This window comes from Gadus chalcogrammus, chromosome 9, assembly GCF_026213295.1.
Source record: "Gadus chalcogrammus isolate NIFS_2021 chromosome 9, NIFS_Gcha_1.0, whole genome shotgun sequence".
Taxonomy (NCBI): Eukaryota; Metazoa; Chordata; class Actinopteri; order Gadiformes; family Gadidae; genus Gadus; species Gadus chalcogrammus.
The window spans coordinates 4,467,399-4,488,964 of NC_079420.1; the positions used below are offsets into that span (position 1 = coordinate 4,467,399).

Sequence of the window (21,566 nt, forward strand, 5' to 3'; positions counted from 1 at the left end):
CCTGTCTGGCCTTTATGGTCAACCTTCATGCTGTTTGTGGTAATTTTTTTGGCATACTGCATCTTGACCGAGGACATTTCAGGACGTATGTGTACAGGTGGGCAGGTAAGAAGAGAAGGATTGAACGGTTCTCCTTAGTCTACCTGTAGGAATCGTTGAGCAAGTTAGCCTCAACCCTACCTGCTCATTGTTGACAAATTAATCTTGTCGCATCAGATTAAAGCCTGTTCCTCTGAAATCAAAACCAGTACCTTTTTGGGTATATGGTGTTTCGACCCTACCCTGATAATTTAAGTTTCGACCATCACCCTGATAATTTAGTAGGTACTTTTATTCACAGCAAAAAACAGTGAATCAAGATGCATGTCATTAAGGATCAGGCAGAGATTTGGCATCTTCGGGATGAATACCTTTCGGTGGTGTGTGGCTGTAAAACCCTAGCCAATACTCTACTATTCTGCCACCTATTTAGCTAAATATGATGCTAATTTCAGCCCTCATTGTGCTTCCCCTTCAAAACAATGACACTGTGCAAATGGCTTGACCTTTCCCCGGCAAGAAACTCAAAAAGCCCATTAGAAACAACTAATTGAGTGAATAGTTTGGTTTTGCACTGTGAGCCCATTCCCTTGTGAGGATGACAGTGTTTCAGTGTAGTAGGCAATCATGTTTCATCATGAATGTTTTGCCCACAAGATTGCGCAAAGTAACTCTCAGTATCTCTGCAGCCTAAATAGTCAACAGGGGGGTGTAGGTGATGAACTGTAGGGTGTTGAATTGGTTTTTGGTTCCCCTATTTCTGCAAACCTACCGGTAGGCCTCCTTGAGCTTGGGATGACTATGCTTTCCATGTTGCCTTCATAACATGCGTCTTAATACAACTTAATACACTTTGGATACAAGCGTGTGCTAAAATCACTTAAAAGGATTTGCTTTGCCAGCAAGGCGACAGTGATCAGTGTAATCAATGTTTTGTTAAAGACACAAAATAATGTTCTCTGACAAAATAGTCTATTTCATGATAATACAATCACACTTTGTTTGAGAAATAACCTTGATTAGAAAAACAGATAAAAACGTGTCAATTTTTTGCTCTCTTCTCCGTACTTCAACAGTCTGAAAAAAATAGCGGCTAGCGGTTTCTGTTTGATTTCAGTAAACACACAGGATTTCTGTCTTCAAATTAGATGACACGGCGTGCTTGTCTTCCAGCTAAATCCTTTCTTCTGTTTGTGTGTTAGTGTGTGTGTGATGTTTGCCATTAGTCAGACATCAGCGGGTGGTTTAATGCACAAGGCTAATTGCAGGTAGTAGAAGAGGAAGGAAAGGCATTACATAGAGGGAAGGCCCTGAAGGGAGGAACCAAACCCTCGCAACAAAAAACGAACGAAGCATGAGTAAACACTTTTCCTCATTCAACCATCACCTCCTCCTGCTATTCCCCTCCTCTTCCTCCTCCATTTCCTTTTCCCCACCTTCTACTTCTTCGCAACTTCTCCTCCTCCACCTTCTCCCTATACCCTCCTCCCTTCTCCTTCACCCCACATCCTCTTCCCTCTCTTCGGATCCTTCTATACACCCTCCTCCTCCTCCTCCCCTCCCTATCCCACCTCCTCCTCCCCACCTCAGTGGGGAGGAGGTTGGACCACAGTTGGACCAATTTGGTCTCATACACTAATTCTTAGACACGGTCGATTTTGTTATTTTGTTATTTGAAGAGGAAAGGTTCGGATGTGTTGACAATGTGAAAGGCCAATTGAAATGGGGGTGGGGGAGGGGGTGAGAGAGGGTGGGGGAGGGGGTGAGAGAGGGTGGGGGGGGCGGGGGAATGTGATGCGTAATTGCGAGTCACATGTGTGGCTTGTTTTTTTCTGTATTGACCCATTGTCCCGGCCTGCACGGTGTCCCAGCGAGGAGCAGAGGCTGTGTCATTGAGTTTTTCCAACATGTTGTCGGAAGGTCTTGTGCCGACTGGGGCAACGACATAGATGAACGGCCATCCTCCGAAGGTGGACCTTAACTACTGCACCTCTTTCCCCGTTGAGCCCAGCTGGAGATGGAATTGCGGTGTGAAGGCGAGAGGAGGGTTGCTCAAGGGTATTCAAATCATTTTACAATCCTTACTTTTGGAAGGACAGTCATAACATTTTAGTCAGCCAAGCCTTCCCGAATAGCTATATGTATGTATGTATGTATGTATATATATATGTATGTATGTATGTATGTATGTATGTATGTATGTATGTATATATGTACACATATATATGGGGGGATGAAATTGTATAGGGTCCACATTGCACGGATTGGCATGCCCTTCAATCTGAAAAGCACTCGGATTTTGTAGTTAATAAAGTAAAAAAAGTAACGTGTTTAGTCTAATAAAATGTTTATGCATATATTAGGGCTGGGCAAGTTAACGAGTTAATTACGCGTTCACGCAATCTTATTTGAACGCATTTAATACAAATTGACGCATTAACGCAGAATCTCTTTTTTTTTCTTTTTTTTCTTTGATTGTGAAAGGTTTTGCCCACGGAATGTCAACATTCATATCAGAAATCATTTTTGTTTTCAGTTCCACTTACTTTACATTCAATTACACTTGAGGTAAGTGACAGCCTGTTTACAATTCCCAAGTCTGTGGTGATCCGTAGGTTTCATCTTCAACCCACACTGAGTGAGTCAATAAAACTCCCTCAAGATCACTTGTCTAGTTTTTGCTTATTAAGTACATTTGGTATGAATGATAATGTGTCGTTCCTTTTGATAATCTCATTTAACTTCAATTGGAGTGGATTAAAAATATAATTTTAAAAGTGTGATTAATCGTGAGTTAACTCACCAATACTATGGTAATAAATTAATCACGGTAAAAACTTTTAATCTTTGCCCAGCCCTAGTATATATGTATATAAGTATATGTGTATATATATATATATATGTGTATATATGTTTGTGTGTACATACTGGAATGAATGTGGGGAAAATACCACACAAAGTCAGCGACCCTTGCAGCTTCTGAGGTGCACTGATTGCTCACTTGATACGCTGTTGAACAGCCTGCGCCTCAGTAAGGCGGGCAAAGCTTCGGCCAAAAACAATATGGCTTGTTGAAAATGATTACAGCTTCAAAGGGAGACCCCTTACTGCAAACTCCTGGGTGGCGTTCGTACGGTGTCCAAACGCATCTCGAGTGAACACGTTGATGAGAACACTCATTACAAAGATACCTTATTGCTAATTTCATTACGACACACTGGGAGACAAAAAGCCCCGTCACAATTTGCTTTCATGTTGATAGGCTAATTTTGCTTGAGGGCGAGCTGTTGAATCAAAGCAAGGCAATGCAAAGCAAAAGTATACTTTTCATATTTGTTGAAATACGCTTTGCATCCCTGCAGTAATCAATAAATCCAATGCTCTTACAAAAAAAAAAAAATCTGGCATCTGCGGCCGTCGCCGGCCTGTGATAGCTCTTCCCATCATTTCGTTCGGCCCAAATGAAACGATGGGATGTCGCCGGTGCCACACTGTCAACTAAGGCTGGGCGATTTGGCCTAAAAATGAAATCTCTGATCTTTTCAAACCAAACCCGATTATCGATTTTTAATTGAAGAATATCAATGATTAACAAAAGCAAAATAAATAACACACATCTTCCACTCTGTCCGCTGCGTGCCTCAGTTTATGTTGGAATAAATGTGATATGCTACTGCTTATGGTTGCCTAACTCTACACACTCAATGTATTCAGCGTTCATTCATTGTATCGAAACCATTTAAAGGTGGTTGTAGTAGGTACACAGGGCTTTCCCTTAACCAAATGGACAAGCCTGGTGTATTACTGCTTTGACTTGTCTCCACTCATTGAAACAACCTAATCAGACAATGTTGTGTTGTACAGATCAAAATCGATGCAACAGCTCTGTGACTCTTGTTTTATTGAACATTTGGACAGCAATTGAAAAAAGTATTCACACCGAATAAGGTCTCTCTCTCTCTGTCTCTGTCTCTGTCTCTTTCTCTCTCTCTCTGTCTCTCTGTCTCTCTGTCTCTCTGAGAGATGTTTTTTACATTGTTTACAACCAAAACTATAGTGCCAGTCCAGGCTTGCCCCTGGAGGAAGGGCATTCCGTCAGGCTGGAGCCAGTTCAAAGTAGAGGCACCAGGTGCTCAGTCAGCAGGAACTTTCGTCTCATCCAAGTGCCAAGGGCAATCCTCGTCCAATGGCTTCATGGAGAGACCCCCGACACCAGGTTTCTTTAGTCAATGCAGTCACTGATACACTGACACCCTTATAGATCCAAACATAGCTGTGGTTCTACATAATTGAGCGGTAGTCAAATGGAGAGAATTCAAACTATTCTAACACAAAAAAATATAATAATTCTGGAAAGTGAGTTCTGGCAAATTGAGATGAGTCCTTATTCGCAAAACAACGTTTTCTAAATTGCTCTGTGTACATTACAACAGTACATATTTTAAAGTAATCCAAGCACTGGAAATGAGCACTATTTTAACTGGAAGAGAAGCCGGTAAAAATGTTACAGTTAATGCGCTATCATCATCAAGAGATTGTGCCCAATGGCAAAATAGTTTTACTGTTTTCATCCACTCTTTTCTTCTATTTGAATAAGGTAAAAATGTGAAACGACACAAATAACAGCACTGCCAGTGCTACTAATGATCTGCGACAAGTGGAAAACAATAAAAGTGCATGCATACTCAAATTAAATGTGTCTCTCAGCAGCACGTTAGTGAACATGTTGTTCTTTAATGACTTCATTCGAGATCAGAAAGCAATGAGTGGAAAGGCTTTTTGTTTTTATACATTTTTCATTCAAACCAATTCATCCTCTAGATTTCTCTGGAGAGCAAACTACGAAGGGCCCACAGGCAACATGAATAGTTAATTCCAAAAAATTTGTGTTATTCTTACCTTAAACCATTGGTTCTCAAAGTGCGGCCCGCGTGTGCAATGACATGTGCAATGACCATAAAGTCTCTATTCAATGGCGGCCCGCAGAAACATTCCTGGCGGCCCGCAATGACATACAGATGGAAGTAAAAAATAAATAGATTTTAATTTTTTTTTTTTTTTTTTATTGTTATATCAATATTAATTTAAACAAAAATAAATAAATATAAAGAGAAAAGTCGACTCTCTAGCTTTCAATTAAATCCTATTAAATTTGTTTGTTTTAATCCGACTGTACATTACTTTGAAAGGATGAACCTCAGTTTCGTGGTTTACACCTCACTTGACCTCACTCCCAGAGGTCCACGGTGCAATGTTTTCTTTCACCACTGGGATGCTGACGGCGTTTCTCGCCAATTTTCTTTTCCTTTGGCGGCCCTCAATCAAATTTTGGGTTCCTAAATTGGCCCTCAGCTGTCAAAACTTTGAGAACCCCTGCCTTAAACGGACTAAAGCAGCCATCGATTTAATGTTTGTATTATTTGGTAGCATATCGCATGGTTGAACATCGTGGTGTATTAATTAGAATTTAGCATATGGAATAACCAAAACATGAAAATAATACTTTCAAAACTGTCCCCCTGTGTATTCATTTTCATTTCTGGCTATTTGGTTCTTTGCATTTCCATGGTCAAACGTGAGCTGGACGCAGCCATTTGTTCAGCTATTGGGTCCAATGGGAGTGGTATGCTGCATTAAGCAATACAAATAAATAAAACATATACAGAAATCTGGAAACCTCTGAGAGAGAAAGAAGGATAGATAGAAAGGTTGGTAGATGGATCGATAGATACAGTTAGATGGATGGACGGACATCTTTTTTTGTATGGTGCAAGAATAGTCGGAAACCAATGTAAAAAAGGCCAAGTGAAACGACCACTTAACTTGTGAACATCTACAGCTAGTGCTTCGTTGTTCATCGAATCACAAGCTGTAGCATCTGCGTCGGTGGCAGGTTCTACCTTATCCCTAACTTTAACTGACGAATATTCTTCATGGTCAGTTATTGGTGTTTGCTTAGTGGGTTTTTGTGCAAACTAATATAGACAGAGACTTGGGCTCTCTCTCCAGAGTTCTGTCTTATATTTAATTTTTCGTGTGTGTGTGTGTGCGTGTGTGTTTGTGCGAGTGTGTGTTCTGTGCTTGTTGCCTCACACCTCAAGCCATCTCTATCTCCTTTTAAATCTTTGATATAACAATTTAATGTTAGCGTCTTATTTAGAGTGTGGGTTATTATAGATGTTTGAAACAAAGTATTTTATGCTTACCTTTTGTTCCAGGTGTGAGCAAGGAGTCACGCTCCAGTGTTTCTCTTGTCTCTTCACCTGGACACAACGCTTTGTCACCACAACAACGTGATTGCAACGATGCTCCTGGAGCAACATTAATTATGATGGTGTAGGAACAACACTGACAAAGCGATTTCAGACCGGGGCCCCCTTCTGGACACACAATGATGAATTTGGAACCCAAGAAGTCAAAAAATATTTCTCGCCGTATCCCTTTAAAGGTCAATAATCTGTAAAAAAAAAAAAAAAGGTGACGTCATCTAAGTAATTGGGTTTGGGACAGCATCATCACAGTGTGTATTGGGAGCTGGTGTATTCCCTATACCTTACGAGGGCCTATGTGTGTGTGCGTGTGTGTGTTGGTCTCTGATGGAGAGCAGTTTATTAAAAATGTATGGGGGAAACAAGCCATCCGAGGACGCTAATTGCGAGCAGAGGGCCTGATTCAGAGTCGTATTCTGCATTCAAGTCCCATGGAGAATGATGCAAAAGGAATATCTCGAACAAACAAACTTCTCCTGAAATGTTCCTTGCACAACAGGGGACAATTTGGGGGTTTGTCGTCGCAGAGACAAACAAGGCATGACAAAGTTAAGAGACGGGAAAGAAATGTACGAGTCGAACATTGAAAACAACAGCAACAAAGACACAGGCTTATAAGCAAACAAGTAGCTGGCGTCTGTATACGGGAAAAGAAAAAACACATTCAAGGGCGTCGTACATTTTTTGAAAGCGAGGCGCTCCCAGACTCACCGTGAGCAAGACTAACAATGCAGAAGCCAAAGAGAATCCGTCCTATTACTTTGTGATATCAGATGCGACATACATATCTCTCTATATATAGATGTGTCTTTATCCCTCGGACAATTATGAGCAGACAGAGGAGCCAGCAACTGGTGAAGGTGGGCTGGCTGTGTTCTTTCTCCTGTCAAGAGCAGGTTGTGCAGGAGTGGAGCAAGAGGAGGAGACGGAGATGCAGGGAGATGCAGGGAATCCTGCTGGCTCCAAGTGCCAGCAGGATTTAAGCAGTGTTATGCAGAACTTAATTATCAAGTTATGAAACGGAGTACCAAAACAAGGTGTGATGACAGCCCGGGTTGCCGTGGCAACTGGCGTCGACAACCCTGTGCAGAACTAGAAAAAAAAAGATGCATGAACTTGAAAAAGGAAACCCAGCGGAGCTTAGGAATGTATGGACTACTTCAATACTCTTGATTCATTCTGTTCCATGTGTGTCGTCGTATCGTTTGATATTCTGTTCACAAAGGAAATAGTTTAAATATACATATATAAAAAAGGTATTAGTGTCCAGTCAGTTACAGACTACTTCAATACTCTTCATTCAGTCTTCTCCAGTGGGTTTGTTAGTCTTTTCATTGATATATTGGACCATCAATATCATTGGAGATACAACAGTGAAGTGCCCTACTATTAACATGTACCACATTATCCAACAAACAGAACTCCAAGGTCTAATTCTGACTTTCATTACTGTCCTAGGCATTGGGTTCTTTGTCGAAAAGATCTTTAAACCACTCCTAGAAGTTATTAAAATATTTGATTAATCCAGTTGTTTCGTAATGCATAATGCACAAAATGACCCGCAAGAAACAGTACTGTTGTATCTCTAACAACTCTCCTTCATCAGAGAGCACACACATTCAGCCGGCGGGTACAAAAAAATCATTTTCTCGCCTCTCAAACTGTTTGTTTTAATCTATGTAATCTCAAACCAGGGCACGAGGAAACTCTACCCCATATGTGTACATCTCCGGCTTACCGTGTGTATGTGTGTCTATTTGTCGTGCCTATTATTTTCAGTCTGTGAGTTTGTGGCCGTGTGTGTGCATGCGTGTGTGTCAATAACAAAAAAAAAAAAGAGAAAAGAGTATCTCTTGTGTTTTTTTTTCCTGCTGTTTCTCTTTTTTTCCCCCTGTTTACTTGCTTCCTGCGGCCGGGGGTGAGGGTCGTTAATGAGGGCGCAGCCACCCCTGCCACCTGATAACACCGCTCGGTTGCGCCCATCAACACCATGATAGTGGCTGTGCACAGATTTGCTGGTAATTATGCCCTCTGGAGGTACCTTCCTCCCTTTCCTCCTGCCCATCCTCCTTCCCCTCCAAGCACCTGCACCTCCTCCTCCTCCTCCACCCTCCCTCCACCGTCTCCTCGTCCGCCGTGGCCCCCCTTTAGGTTTCCCTCCCAGACAGATGCGGAGGAGGAGACATTGAGAGCCATGGGGGTGTGGAGAGCTTGGACCACCGGGGCTTGTACCTCAGACTGCATCAAGGGATTTCCGTCGGCCATATTGAGAGTACTTCAGAGAATTGTAGTTCTGTAGAATCCTGAATCAACATGAATACACCGTAACCCGGGCTAAGGTCGACACGTTCTGCCATGTCTCCCGTGAGAAATGCTGTGGCCCTTTCATACACAACGCCGCATCGTAATGAGGTATTATTTTCTCTTATGTTTCCAAAATGGAGGCGGTCCGGTGATGTAGCGATGAACGTACGCTATTAGGGGAGGAAGTACACAGCAAAGTAGCTCAGCTGTGCCGGATAGGGCTCATCCTGTTTTTTCCTTTATTTACTTTTTCCAAGTCTGTCAGCGCACCGTCATTTAAGCAGCAGCTCCTCAACGCTTTGTAAAGGAACCACCATTAAGGTTGTTGTTTTTCCCCTTCTCTTGAACGTGTGGGGAACAAAACATCCTAATGACAGTGCTCTTGTTTGGTTTCCTTCACATTTGCTTGATGAAAAACTAAAGAAAAAGCCTTGATGAATGAACAAACTGAGACTTCAAATGCAGTTTGTTTCTTTTGATACTGACTGACGAACAGAACGCAACAGAAACAACCCATATACCACAGCGAAATAACCAAATCAAATCACACATTATAACTCAAGATTTACTTTATTGTCCGGAAGAAAATTTGTCTTTGACACATGCAGTATCTACTGTTAAATAACACAAATAACATTTGCATACATACAGCAAAAACAAAGGCGCTCAACCATTCAGATGCATACAGAGACTACTGGCTGCCATTAACAAACAAATTTCTCCCTGCTCATGGTCCAACACACCTGTAGTCATCATAATAACATTCATAACATGTGCATCAAGGGTAAAAAGCAGCCTCATCAACAGGGAATTGTCAAAAGTGTACATGTGTGCATTTGGAAAGCAACGTTATAGCGGTAGGCCTCTGGCTAACTTGCCATTTAGGTCTTTGATGGACAGGCCGACAAAGGAGTTCTTAAAGCGGCTGAGCCTGCACTAGGAGTTTGCCTAAGGGTAGCTGGTACTCAGGGTTGGAGGACATGGGTGGGGTCTGAGATAATTATTTGGGCCCGTCTCATGAATGTTTCATCAAAGACTGCAAATGCCTGGAGTCTGGGATGCTGCCTGACTCCCATGATTTTCATGGCTCCCTCAATGGCCGGGGTAATCTGGGGTTTCAGCTGTACACTGAGGCTGCCCAAACCGGGTGGAGATACCATACAGCCGGATGCCCTCAACCACCACACGCTAGGAGAAGGAACACTTCCTGGTTGACACTAAAGACCCCCAGCCTGCTAAGGACGTGGGGTGTTAGCCCCTCGTTCAGACATTTTGCACCTGAACACGGCGTGTCAGTTATCAAAAAGCACAACAGACCTGGATTAGGATAAACGATAAACCCCGCGGAATGATCATGGATTGAATATCCCACGATGGTTGCTTATCTCCTCCCGGTGGCCACATGAGACAGAGAGGCGGAGAACGACGGCTTTTGTTCTCTCGCCATCGTTGTCTTTTTTATAACCTTTTCCTGCATTGTTTCCTTTCCCTTCTGTCTTGCGCTGGTGTTTCACGTATAGGTGGGGGCAAATTGGCAAGTTTGGTTGCCATGACAACAGCTCCTCTCTCCAGCTCTCCCTCCAGTTTCTCTCTCTTTCTCCAGTTTCTCTCCCGATACAGTTTCTCTGGCGAGGATGACAGGTGCGTTAAGCCTCATGAGCGAGTGAAAATGAGAAACTTTCGAGAGAGAGAGAGAGAGAGAGAGAGAGAGAGAGAGAGAGAGAGAGAGAGAGAGAGAGAGAGAGAGAGAGAGAGAGAGAGAGAGAGAGAGAGAGAGAGAGAGAGAGAGGAGATCGCTAACTTCCGCCTTTTGCTTTCCCCCCCGTTGTGCAATCAATGCGAGGCGGGGAAGCGGCAGGGAATGTCACTGGCCAATCGGCATGCAGGCACCCAAACCCTAATTGAATGCCCCCCAACGTTAATGTTAGTTACTCCGGTCCCTAACCGGCCTACACAGTGCCTGTCACATTCTTTACACTTTACCCCGCCTACGTTTAACATTGGGGAACATACATGTTGCATTTTATTGTTCTTTTCTTCTTTAAAGAGTTACAGCATAACTGAAAAATATATAAAAGTGATATGAATATATACAAAAAATATCAAATATCTTAAATGTTTCCTCAAACGCAGGTTCAGGGGTAGCGACCCTTCTGTGTTAGTGAATATACTATTTTAGTATTTACTATTCCGTCTTTAAGTCATCCTTAAGTCACATGTCATGAAGAACTGGGTAGGACTGAGCCATCCTGCTCCCGGTAGTCAACTGGTATAATTTAGACTGAACCATTGGCAGTTATAGACAGTGGATGTATTAACGTGAAATTCCAGATATGGATAAACGTTACCATGATATCGTTATTAAAACAATATTATTTCATTGCCTTTATCCAGACAGAACCTTTTTTTGCAGTCACATCAATTTCAGTACAGCAATTAGTTGAGTGGGTGTATTATCAACACTGCCAAATAATGAGTGCACTTGTACTATGGCTAGGCACTCTGTCTAAAAGCACCCTAGAAGTACAACCCATTTGAATAATGTGGAAGGATCGTTCTTTGGAAGGTTGAACCATTTTGTAGAGGCCAGCATGACTGCTGGCTTCATTTGTTTGACCCCATTTTACACCAGGTGGTTATACACCAGGTAACTGCAGTCAGTCTGCCAGGCAACTAGTCTCTTTGTCAGCCAGTCTGTCAGCCAGGTTAGTCAGACAGTCACCATTGTGGTTGGCCGCATAGATATATAGTTATAGAAATTATAACTAAAAAGGGTAGCAAAAGCATTTAGCTTTATGCTCATCACGCCCTCTCGAAGTTGGAACTGTCTTATGCCCTTATATGGGCACTAAGGTGGGTTGAGGGAAGCTGGGTCGAGCCGGCCTTCAGAGTTAAAGCCCTCAACCACGGTGACTTGGCAATAAATGAAGACCCCCTCCTCCCTCCCCTCGAAACATACTATATTCAAAAGTTAATGGACTTTGAATGAAACCACATTATTCAAAGCCTACCAGGTTCTCTACATCCTCATTCACTCTGTAGGGGAGGTTAAAGATAGACTCTGACTGAATGAGGGTATCGGGTATTTCTAGATAGAAGCAGCTAGGCTTTTCCATTGACATCTAGACAACAGGAGACTTTAATTAGTTTACCGGTCTTTGGCAGAGCTGCATTAAGACACTTAATATCCCCCTAAGCTTTAACGTTCAGCCAAATTCACAGAAATGCTTGGCCATAGCACTGGAAATCGAATTAGTCTATGATAGCACCAATAAAAAAAACAGTGCAGCTTAGTTGAGGTGAGGGAGGCTTCCGTGCTTCCACTGCACCCAGAGAAGCTAGCCACGAGCGGGTTGAAGGGGTGAGTGAATGTGTGTGTTCATTCATGTTCAACACTCACTGGGTGCCATTTCGTCTTGACTCTGGTTATACCGTCGTAAAAACCGTATGAGTCTCATCAGGCAGGCATTAACAACTGTTATCCTCCTGTTCACTCCATTTAGCCTGTTGTTTATATATTTTCTTGGTTGCTATTTTCGCTGCCTCCACAGATATTGACTCGCTGTGTGGCAGATGTCTGACAGATGTCCTTCTGTTTTATCGTTTGTCAGCCGGCTGTGACACCGCACGTCACATTCGCTGACTTTAACGACGCATCCTGTTTCCTGTCAAAGGTCAGAGTGGATATACGTGCGGAGGCGGAGCGCACTGCGGCCCATCTCTGGCAACACGTCCTCGTCGATGTCAGCCGCGTCGAAGACAAAGCGCGGCGGAGAGGCAAAGTGACACCAGCGATCGCCACGTCCCCCTCCCTCCCTCCCCGTCTAATCTCCGGGGACGGCTGTTGCTGCCACGCCGAGGCTTGTTGATGTCTCGTCGCGCATGGCTGCCTTGTTTCGCTCCGGAGTTGGCCTTCAGAATCAGCGCAGAGGTATGATTCTCCCCAGCGTGGACGTTTTTATTTTTAGGCTAAGGGGGATCGGTGTTACTTCTGGTTCTGTGTTTTTATCACGATCCGAAAGAGTTAGTTTAAAAGAGTTGTTTCGTGTGAAAAGCAAGAGAGAAATCTACTCAAATATTGAGTTCCTTGGGTTTACACATGGGCGTCAGCTTGGTTTGAAATGTGCTGGGGACAGAGACCCATTCGGAAGTGCATTTTCAAAAGTGCTGGGTACAATGAGGACGCACTCTTTTTTTCTCTCTTGAGTGCCGGTAATGAAAGGTTCTGAAAGACGGCATACCTATGTAGTTATTACTAAGGAATAAAATGTCTACATAATCTGTCTGACAAGTTTTATGAAGAAAACGTTTCCAAAAATCATCGGACATATGACCCACTATGTTCTGCTCCATGTATCCAATGTTGACAACGTGACATGAAATGGCTAAGCTAACAACATAAACAAGAGGAGCTAGGAAAGGAAGTTATCTGCGTGTTTAATTTCAGAAGGACTTAAACACTAACTACAGAAGTCGTCAAGATTGAAAAAGAAAAAAATATTTGTTGCACAGCTGAACGCTGTATCGCATGATGAGCTGGCTGTTCTCAATTCACAACACGCATTCCATCGAAACTAGCCTACATCAGGCATTCTGACCAAAACGCAAAAGCACTCCCCCCCACAATTATTCCAGAATTGAAGCAAAGCAAGAATGACCAAAAGTCACTTTGTGTCAACAAGAGACTGACTCCACCGACTATCAATTGCAAGTTAAAACAGCCGACCACTTGAGTGGAAAAAACACAAAAGATCTCGCCACAGCACCAGCAAATCTTAAGCAATAAATATCGCGTCTTACCTTTATTTATGTGGCAGTGGTCGGCAGATGCATCCCTATGGTGTAGCCTACCACATCCATTTAGTTCAACAGGTTATCGTTCTGATACTGTCCATGGAACTAGCAAACTGCTCTGGTGCTTTTTACCTATGTATTCAGGCTAAATTTACTTGATTGTCATCCCAGCCAAAGAGTATTGGCATTATTAGCAATGGCTACTTGCCAAATCTAAAAAAATTTTTTCCAATGTATTTGTTATCATTCGTAGCGTTGATCAGCAGAGAAATTGTTTCGCCAAAGTCGTTGACGTCACATAGCAACAGAATACGCTGGGGTTGATAAGTTACCAGGCGGCAGAGTGATACAGATGACGTGAATCAGAGGCAAAAATAAACACTTTCCTTGACAGCGGTCAAATATGCTGGACGTGAGCATTCCACTGCATTGAGAAGAGCCGTGTAATAAACAAAAATAATTGACAGCTGAACGTTAGGAAGGCCCATGCAAGTGAATGGAGCAGTCTACTGCATTGAGAAGAGCCGTGTAATAAGTAAGGGATAATGTATAGAACGCCTTTCATTATCGGGAAAATAAGCCCCAACAGGGCGAACAGGACACCGACGCACAGCGAAGGTGTCTTGCTTCGCCCTGAAGGGGCTTATTTTCGATAATGACCGGCGACGTTCTATACATTATCCCACTTATTACACGGCTACTTGCCAAAACGAAAAAATAACTTCACATGGTGTGTCTTTTTACAATTTATTTGTTACCCAGCATTCGTAGTGTTGATCAGCAGAGAAATAGTCCGCCAAAGACGTTGAAGTCGCTTAGCAACCGAAGACTCTGGGGTTGAAAAGTTACCGGACTACTTGAGGAGTGATACCAAAGACGTCATTAGAGGCAAAAAGTCCTTTGTTTTCCTTGACAGCGGTCAATTATACTTAGCAACGGATTCACCGCCGGAAGTTGTGAAGAGCCCATGCAAGTGAACGGAGCGTTCCACGGTATTGAGAAGACCCGTGTGTAATAATCCATAATTATTCAACTCGATTTTTATTTTTTACTATTGTAAAAACTAATGTTTTTTTTCAAATAAAATATTGTTCACATGCTTTGAACCAGGGACGTGCACAGGGGGGTTGCTCAGGTTGCTTGGGCAACTGCCCATATGCCCTCCTCGACTCACGTTGCCCTTCCGAGGAAAAAAAATAAATATTTTTTTTTAATCATTTAATGGATGCAGAATTTCATGTAGGCCTAGATAAAAAAATCGCCACTCGAAACATTTCATAAAGTAAGCGTAGCCTCATTCAATTCCGTTCGGGCACTGAGAGTGAAAGTCAGTAGGGGGAGGGCAAACTCTGCCGCACGGCAAAAGCCGCTTTTGCCGCCTCCCTTCTGCCGCCCTTCCCTGTTTGCGCTGCAGCGCTGCACGCAACCGGAACACCAGCACCTGTGAAACGACTGCCTTGATGTTGTCGGAAAAGGTGAATTTGAGATGTATAACAAACAAACAATCATCATCACGTTTTATGAAATGAATTACAATCTTCATAAATCCAGGCTCAGTTTGCCACGTAACGTTTAGCCTAAATAATCAGACAGCTAGCTAGCTTGCAGACAAGCAGCCCGTTATCACATAGTCTACACATTTCTTGGTAGCCAAACTAAGCTACATGTCTGCTGATAGTTAGTTTCTAACATTTCGTTTTAACAAGAAGAATAAATGATGGAAGTAGGCTAATGCATCACATGAATTCTTTCATTCAAAATGGTTCATGCCTAAATCTTATCACTATTTTGGGTATTGTTTGTTATTGTTAAGTGAAGCCGAAATGCCCAGTGAAAAGAGGAGGATTCAGGAGAAAGAGAGACAACTAAAGGAGGCATCAAAGAGGAGCACATCACTACAGGGTTGGCTACGAAAAAGCCAAACAGCAGGTGGGACAGAGACTTTGCATAGTGATACAAAATTATACTAATTGATAAATTAATCAGACTCATATTTTAGCCTACTAATGGCAATTTTTCATAATTACATTACGTTTAAGATGAGGAGCAGTCACAAGCCTCCAGACACTCGGAAAATGTGGACCAGGAGGAGGCACATAGGGCAGGTAGGCCTAAGTGCTGATCACCATATATGAGAGGACCATGCTAGGACCGTGCCCTTATTTCAGGTCAGAGCAACTGCCCCTCAAAATTCCTGTGCACGTCCCTGCTTTGAACGGTGGATGCCCGGCATTAGTTGTAGCCTATTTGTATTTGTAATACCCTCTGGACCCCATAAATATAAAACACTCTACACTGATCGCAAATATCTTCAAACAAGACATCAACTAGTCAGTTAAAGTTGTCTTGGTGAGAATACGTTCGCACAAAAAATGGTGGGTACAAAATGAATCTTGACGTAATCTGGTGGGGCCGCGTCCCCAGCGTCCCCGGTGTAATCGACGCCTATGGGATTTTCAAAAAGATTCCCCATCAGATATTTCAACATTAATGTAAAAAGCTTTCTTCAGCGTTGAGATTAAGTGCATGTAAATATCACACTGAGAGAAAAAAACGTTCACCGATGAATGAACATGATCTATTTTATTAAATCTGACAACTAAGCGCTACAAATTGCTTTGGAAGCATATGCAAAGTGTTATCTTGAACTGCTTGAATTATGAACAGAGTAAGTCACTATGCATTTGTCAATTTATTATATATATGTACATATAGACCAACGCTGGAGTTGAACCACTTCATATTAACTTCTTTGCTAGCTCGAGCAACCGCATACCACTCGACAGTTAATCATAAACAGAATCATTTATAATACAGTATGGCATCCCAGCGTGACGACGGGGGTAATGGTACTTTTTATTATCCATCCGCCTCGGAGGTCCGAGGACGTTGCCTAGCGACACACATGAACACGCCCCTTTTCCTCGGACAGCGAACTTGCTTGCTCGGTTGAACTCAGAGGAGACCGACCAAGGATTCCGAGACAGAATTCAAGATGGCTGCGCCCGGTGTGACTAAGTATGAACTGTTTACATTCCGCTTTGGTCGTTAAAATGGCAAATTGAATCACTCATATTACTGCAATACCTTACTGCATCCGTATCTCTGCCTATGGCCTATACTTATTTTGGAGCGCCTGGTAGGCTACGCTGCCAATGCTACCGCGACAACAGCTTTCCAGGTGGCGTCCATGTTTTTCTCCAACGACCGACGTGCGAAACATGATAAAACGCTTGAAGTGTGGGCGTGACGTCACATCCGAGGTCCGAGTCGGTTCGCAGAGAATACTAAAACGCACCATAAGACTATGTGGAAGTGATTCGGCGGGAAAATGTTGCTCTGCTGAGCTCTGATTGGTCATGCAAGTTAGGGGCAGGAAGAAGAACTGGGGGAAAAGTCAGTTTGACCCGTGGCACAAACATTTTTAAATATTTCATCCTTCTTCTTTGATTTCTTCTAAATGGTAGAAGAGTATATTCATATAATATGTAATTATATTTTGTATCTATATTATTATGCATGTTCCCTTGTGGCAATTTTGTGGGGAGGAAAAGGATTCCAGTGAATTCTGAGAATACATTATGTAGTATGGCTGTCCGTTAAGTAGATATACAAAAACAATTAAAACAGCAATCAGTTTGCGCCAATTTTGTAGGGCCATCCACAAACAGACCTGTGAAGTGGTGAGCAGCAGTATCAAAAAAACTCAAGGGTAGGCAGAGAAGTGTTTGCCCTGACTTTCTAGCCTCCAGAACGATAAGGTTCATATTTCTCTGTGCTCGGTGATGCAAGCAACTGTGGCGGCGAGATTTTGGAGAAAACAGGCTTTATCTGAGGCCCAGAAGAGATTCTGCTGGCTAACACCTTTAGTATCAACTATCAGTGAACAATTCAGCTATTGTTGAAATGTGCTTTTTTATTTTATAACCTAGAGGAATAAAGAAGACAAACGCGGAACGAAAATTGATTGCAAAAATAAACAAAACCATGATTTGCATTACAATTTAAAAAACATTTAGAGTACATTATTAAATGTCTGAAATGCATCCTTTTTATTTGAATAGTTTGCAATCTACTGCAAAACAGCTAGACTAGCTACCTTCTTTGAAGATGTCCTTATATGGTCATAAACAACTCGCATGGGCCACCCCTGTCAACCTGTTATATGCAGATCTATTTCCATTGCCGCAACCATGTATTATATTAAACAAATAAAGAGAATGGCAGATGTATTTCAGTTCAGGTACGTTTATTTTATTCCAATATTCAATTGGAAAATAAGGCAATAGAATAGTGTACAAGGTCTTGGAGATGCAAACAAAATATAACTTCCACTCGAGAGCTATAATGTACGAGGTATGTAAATTGCAATATGCTCGAGGCAAATATTAATATACCATTGTTGGCAGGATAGTGTAGTGGCAGTGTCTCGCAGGGACTCCCAGCCGAAAGGTTATGGGTTCGTACACTAATGTCCTCCAGTTTACCTGTAGGAATTCTTGACCAAGATGCCCTGACCCCTACATGGTACTGTATATTAACTACTACACATAAATATAGTTCATTTGTTCTGGCCAGAGATCGTAGGATTGTAGCCCAGATTTCCATCTGAGTCACATTACTTATCCCAAGCAAAGACTCTGGCATGACCCGCGAAAGACCCCAAGGCGCGCGCGCGACCACACGCACGCACGAAACACACGCAGCAACACACGCAGCAACACACGCAGCAACACACGCAGCAACACACACGCTTCTCAACCAAAAACAGAACTTTTGGTTTAAAGATAAAAACAAAACACAAACCATAAATTATTCAGTGTGTAGGTGGTTGAGCTCCCTCTGTAGAAGAGAGACAGGAGCGGGCGTGGCTCCTGAGACCTCATTAGAAGACTGGTGAGATTGGGGCAGGTGTTGTCAATGCTCTAATCAGCTTGTCACGAGACAGCCTTCCCTAACCCTAACCCTTAAAGGTGACATTTTATACCACCAGGTGAGTATGATTAGCCGCTACAAGCCGGTTTGAAAATATGCCTCATCTAACATCAAAAGTGGGCGGGTCCACCTAGATGCCAGATAGACGGATAGATCAGTCTACCAGCCTACCCAGTGGACTGTAGCAAACGTTGCTCATCTATCCGTCATACGCCTAGGTGGACAAGCCAAGATATTCAAAAAAGCTTGTAAGGGCTAATCACACTCACACCAGGTGGTATAACAACACCTTTAACTATATTGTCTGTAACCCCATACCTTATTTAAGCATACCCTAATACCTAAACGTAAGGTAAAGGTAAGGTAACTTAATAGCTACATACCTTATACCTTAACCTGTAACCTTGGGTGGCCAGCCAATCATAGCACTATTCTGGGCAGTCTGGGGTCCCACCGTGACCAATAGTGGGATCCGTAATCCCGCGTGTCCGCCTTCTCCGCTTCAATTATGCATTCATAACTGAAGAGTGAAGTAACACCTGACGGGTCGGTCTAAAGGCCTGATTATGGTTCCACGTTAACGCAACACGAGGGGGTTTACGGACCCATTCGGTCCTCGCGGACCTTCCTTGCGTCCACCGCGAGGGCCGGACGCGCGCTTCCCAAAAACTGTAACCTTGCGTTGAGGCGACGAAGCAGCAAGGGCTGTGATTGGTCCGCTCACTAGAACCCGACGCAGAACCAAAACAGGTTCAGGACTGCGTCGAAGCGTCTGCGTGGTCATTGCGTTGCGTCGACGTGGAACCATAACTGAGCCTTCAGTCCTCATCTTCTCCCCAGCAACACGGTGTCTGGTCCAGGTACGAGACCTCTTACAGAGAGGAGAGGCTGCCCTCGGAGCCATGCGGGACCACCCTGAGCATGCACTGTTCTGTCCAGCGTTGACCATGTATCATTTGACAAGCAAGCTAGAGGCAAGGCTGGGTGAGGGGGGGGGGGGTGGGGTTCGATTACTTTTCTAAACAAGGCAGCGGCCTCAAAGTGTGAGTTACTGCCCTGCCTGTTGGCCTCTCTTGCTCTCTCGCTCTCCAACGGAGTGCCCGTCCCCTCCCCATCCCTGACAGCAGTCGCATCTTAATTCTGGCCGCTGAGCAGCAAGACCCATCGAGCCAGGAGCTGGTCCTGCAGCCCCGACGCTGGCACTGCGGCAAGCCCACCAGACCATAAACCAAGTGCTTTACAACCACGGTGTGCTGCTCACAACCAATGTTAAGGGGTGACTATCTATCTTTGTATACATAGTATATATTATCGATAGATATAAAGTGTGTGTTTGCAAGCTGGCAGTGGAGGTGTATATATATATATATATATATATATATGTATGTGTATATTATACGAATGAAGTGTAGCCTCTTGAGGAATAACCGAGGCTATCTTAAGCACAGCAGGCGACCCATAAACCCCTCTTTGCATCGCGATAGATAATCGGTCTGAGGTGAGGAAGACCGGTGACTGAACTCGACAAAATGAAATAATTCTTCATTCATGTATTTATGAGATACCATCTATGGCTTGTGGGCATATCCTCACCTAGCAGGGTTGTGATTGTCTACATTAGAATTGGAGATGCGGAATGACTGAGCCTTCCGGAAATCGGATGGCTTTTTGGAGTTCAATATTTTGTGACTTGAAAAACATCCGTAAGATGTATTTTTTGTGTGCGAACGTATTCTCACGAAGACAACTTTAACTGACTAGTGGATGTCTTGTTTGAAGATATTTGCGATCAGTGTCGAGTGTTTTATATTTATGGGGTCCAGAGGGTATTACGAATACAAATACAACTAACACCGGGCATCCACCGTTCAAAGCATGTGAACAATATTTTATTTGACAAAATACAAGATTTTCTGGTGTCCCCCAGAGCTTGTGAGGAAACGGTAGAGAATCCAGTACGAGATATGATTGGATTCATACGGCGCATCCACAATGCTTCCGATGTTCAACAGTTGTGAGGAGTGGTAATTGAAGATCCAACGCTAGTGGCAGATCTCATGGTAATCTGAATGTGAACGGCGCGAGCAGCCATGTGTTAAGAACTTGTGTTTTATCTTCAGGCTATGTTAGCTATCATTCAAATACGAATAAGATGAGCAAAAGTATTGAGTGAAATTAAAAATGAGCTGATTATAACAAATTCATTTCTACTTGGGTAGCTTTGCCATTAAAAAGCCATTAATGAGTGTGCAGTTACATTGAAGAACATGTAAACTAATGCATTCTGCCTTCCTCAGGCACGATGGGTTGTACGATCCAGGATAGGATTATTTGGATACTGCATTGCTCATTATCTCTTACCTAAGTACTATCTACTTTGGAGCCCTAAATGACACCCTATATTCCATTAAAGCCTCTGAACACCAGTGCAAAAATATGAATGATTTATATTTTATGTTAAAGTTAAGTTTTATCTCATTGTGCAAAAACCTAAGTTAGAGTACGGATAAATGTTCATTTATAGACAGTAAATACTGTATATACTGTATACTAAAAGTTTGTAAAATGAGTGTAGTTTTCCTGATCAGCTCTGTGATAAAGGACTGTAAGAGTGTCAGTGGGCTGACAATATAAAAAAGTCAAATTTGAACCCTGTGTGCTTTATACAGTGCATGGAAGAATAACCACTAAAATGGAAGAATTACTGAAATTCTCTATAATAGAGTCAGATCATAAACAGTTTCAGTAACGAACTGGGTTCTTCACAATCTTTGTTCCTAGATTATTCTGGACATGGTTATTTAACTTGGGCTTGGTCCCAGCAGGGCACCAGCTCCTGGCTAGGGGCCTTAGATGAACATAGACGCCTCCACTTAAAGAGACTATGCCCTCAAAATTAAGTTGTTAAAAGAACGTCTTGCTTATACAAAAAATGCTTTATATCAACCATTAAGCTACCCGGCACCTAGAAGTCATTAAAACGCCTTTAAATGTTTTGTACTAAATTGCTCACAGCTTTTTCTCTGCGGGGGCTTTAGTGCTAAATTGTATTGGTTACCAAAACCATAGTAACCAGAGTTTTGGCTCAAAAATAGACCCCTGGAGAGATGCACTTGGACAGTTGGAACACTTCCCTAGGATGTTTTTCTCAAGTACAGCCCCAGAACTTAAAGGGAGATAATTCGGTTTCCATCACTTAAATGTAATGGCACCATTAAAATAAAA

The 21,566-nt window shown here is 42.8% G+C and overlaps 1 long non-coding RNA gene across 1 annotated transcript in view; it reads left to right on the top strand.

Moving 5' to 3' along the window:
* Positions 1–13,051, top strand: part of LOC130388817 (uncharacterized) — an 86,777-nt gene extending 73,726 nt beyond the window's left edge. The window contains exon 4 of the long non-coding RNA XR_008896468.1: positions 12,287–13,051. This is a non-coding gene — a long non-coding RNA (uncharacterized LOC130388817). The remainder of the gene's footprint in view (positions 1–12,286) is intronic.
* The last annotated feature ends 8,515 nt before the right edge of the window (positions 13,052–21,566 follow it).